General features: G+C 40.0%; 1 non-coding gene across 1 annotated transcript; it reads right to left on the minus strand.

Annotated features, from left to right (window-relative positions):
- Positions 1 to 497: 497 nt before the first annotated feature.
- LOC111531438 lies at positions 498 to 560 on the minus strand. Its single transcript, XR_002728287.1, has one exon. It is a non-coding gene; the product is annotated as a small nucleolar RNA SNORD43 (small nucleolar RNA).
- Positions 561 to 3,339: the final 2,779 nt, after the last annotated feature.

Raw genomic sequence — 3,339 nt, forward strand, 5'->3', positions numbered from 1 at the left:
TAATTTTATGTAAAGTATTTTGTTTTACTCAATCTTTTTCTCCCCCAGGGGAAAAACATCACCATTAGCATCCAAACCAAAGCAGCCCTTACTCTCTAGTTCCCAGCTGCCTAAGTTCTAAATATTCTCAGCAGTACTCAATCTTGACCAGACACCCAGAAAGCCGAGTAAAGGGGTAATTATCTTTTTCTAGGCTCACACACATCAAGAATGCTTTTGTATTCAACAAAATTTACACTAAACCTTATTTTAAATCCTTTCAACTTGTAAGAAAACTAGCCATCCACTTTTTTCTCTAACACCAGACAAAAACACACTAAGTAGTGGCATTAAAAATTGCTTAACAGATAGCCTTATGTGCCAATTAGCAATACTTTGACCACTAAAGGGACTCCTGGGACAAATGCTGGGTAGCAGTTAAAAGTGTTATAGGCTTCCTCCAGCTCCCAGACAGGAGCTACATGGACACACATCGGCCACGCGAGTGCGACAGAGCCAAATCAGAACATGACAATCAGCACACAGTTTTTATCCACCCATCAATAATTTCATCATCCATTGTTTTACTCAATCTTGATTAGCAATTCCATGAAAAACAAGTTTGGACTACAGCTGATTGCAACTGCTTCCACAGAAGAATTAAAACATTAACCATGGATGACAAAAACCCAGAACAGTCATGGTCAAAAATCTGATGAGAGTTTACAATTGACAAGGAAATTGAGCCACCTCTACTATATGCAGCATTTTAAGATAACAACCAGAATTATAATTGACATCTTCACATCAGGACCATCAGACTTTTACAAATTTCATGTAATTTTTTGGAATACTCATATTAATAATCCAGATTTATGACTGACAACATATTAGATTTGTAGGAACCTATAGTTTTGAAATATATTTTAATAATATAAGTGTAACTGAGAAAGGATCCGGAATCACTTATCAATTAACAATGTTTCCCATACAATTTACCACGTAAGCCTAATCATTTAATATTTCCACAAGATGACAAACACATTCTTTTATGCTCTTCAAGGCCCAACTAGAAAATCCCAAAGTTAGTTTTAGGTCAAAAAGACTTAGGATTTTGATCCTGTGGATACCTGCCAAAGATGTCAAAAGGTTCAAAGTCCTTGATTAAACAGAATCACAGATGACTGTAAAATAATATTTATTCTCTTAACCAGAGTGATAACCAAAAGACTTTAAAAGCAATACAGAATGCCATTTGGATGTAGAAACCTGAACTCTTCTGAAGGTTAGTTTCCCAACATAATCAAAAAACCTAATAAAGACATGAAGTACAGGAAATTATCTTGGTAAAACACAGAATCTTTGTTTCCTAGGCCAGTTATTAAAAAGGCAAAGAAAAGAAAACCTCCTGCAGTGTGTTGCTTCTCCTTATGGAAAGCCCATTTAGATAACCTGGAAGTTAAACCTGATGAAAAGGGTACCTGAATTTAATCAGACACAGGAAAAGTGTGTCCAGGATTATGCGTGTATGCTATATTAAAGAAGGATGGAAACAAGAAAACTAGTACCTTGAGCAGAGGGGAATACATGGTTTTTAGTAACAGCATGGGAAGTTTCCTGGTTACATGGAACAATTCAGAAACATCAAGAGAAGTGAAAAATACAGAATCAAGTTGTACTGAAGGAAACATTGTCTTTCTAGACTTTCAAGATAAAAATTTTAGCGTCGGCCGGGCGCGGTGGCTCACGCCTGTAATCCCAGCACTTTGGGAGGCCGAGGCGGGCGGATCACAAGGTCAGGAGATCGAGACCACGGTGTAAACCCCGTCTCTACTAAAAATACAAAAAATTAGCCGGGCGCGGTGGCGGGCGCCTGTAGTCCCAGCTACTCAGGAGGCTGAGGCAGGAGAATGGCGTGAACCCGGGAGGCAGAGCTTGCAGTGAGTCGAGATCGCGCCACTGCACTCCAGCCTGGGCGACAGAGCGAGACTCTTGTCTCAAAAAAACAAAAAAAAGTTAAAAAAAATTTTAGCGTCGGACCATAACATCAGTATTAGAACTGGAGAAAAATTACTGGAGGTGATGAAAAGATTGAAGGAGAGGATTATTACCGGAGCCAAGCAAAATAATATAGCTTTTCAAGGGTAAAAAGGACAGCTGCATTTCTAACCTGAAATTAGGAAAATTAGGTAGATCTGAGAAAGAAATGTGACATAAATAAAAACTGTTTATAGTTTGCAGGATGGCTGTTAAGGGAAGAGATTTTGGAATTAAAAATAAAAACGTCCTGCAACTTTACTAAGAGCAAATCAGTATTTTAAGAAAATCTTGTTCTAACACAGGGGATTAGATTTTAAAATTCTGCATCAGTGCATTTCTAAACATCAAAGCTCAATCCTTAGAAAAACCAATAAAAAATGTCCTTTCAATTGTAGCCAAGCTGATCACACAGAAAATTCCTTTTATAAACTTTACTTTCTTTGTGTTTTTTTTTGCTTTTTTTCTTTATTATACTTTAAGTTCTAGGGTACATGTGCACAACGTGCAGGTTTGTTACATATGTATACATGTGCCATGTTGGTGTGCTGCACACATTAACTCGTCATTTACATTAGGTATATTTTGTAATGCTATCCCTCCCCCCTCCTCCCTCCCCACAATAGGCCCCAGTGTGTGATGTTCCCCTTCCTGTGTCCAAGTGATCTCATTGTTCAATTCACACCCTCTGAGTGAGAACATGCCGTGTTTGGTTTTCTGTTCTTGAGATAGTTTGCTGAGAGTGATGGTTTCCAGCTGCATCCATGTCCCTACAAAGGACACGAACTCATCCTTTTTTATGGCTGCATAGTATGCCATGGTGGATATGTGCCACATTTTCTTTTTTTTTTTTTTTGTTTTTTTTTTGAGACTGAGTCTTGCTCTGCCGCCCAGGCTGGAGTGCAGTGGCCGGATCTCAGCTCACTGCAAGCTCCACCTCCCGGGTTCACGCCATTCTCCTGTCTCAGCCTCCCGAGTAGCTGGGACTACAGGCGCCCACCTCGTGGCCCGGCTAGTTTTTTGTATTTTCTATTAGAGACAGGGTTTCACCGTATTAGCCAGGATGGTCTCGATCTCCTGACCTCGTGATCCGCCCGTCTCGGCCTCCCAAAGTGCTGGGATTACAGGCTTGAGCCACCGCGCCCGGCCATGGCCACATTTTCTTAATCCAGTCTGTCACTGATGGACATTTGGGTTGATTCCAAGTCTTTGCTATTGTGAATAGTGCCGCAATAAACATATGTGTGCATGTGTCTTTATAGCAGCATGATTTATAATCCTTTGGATATATCCCCAGTAATGGGATGGCTGGGTCAAATGGTA

Source organism: Piliocolobus tephrosceles, chromosome 12 (assembly GCF_002776525.5).
Source record: "Piliocolobus tephrosceles isolate RC106 chromosome 12, ASM277652v3, whole genome shotgun sequence".
Classification (NCBI taxonomy): Eukaryota; Metazoa; Chordata; class Mammalia; order Primates; family Cercopithecidae; genus Piliocolobus; species Piliocolobus tephrosceles.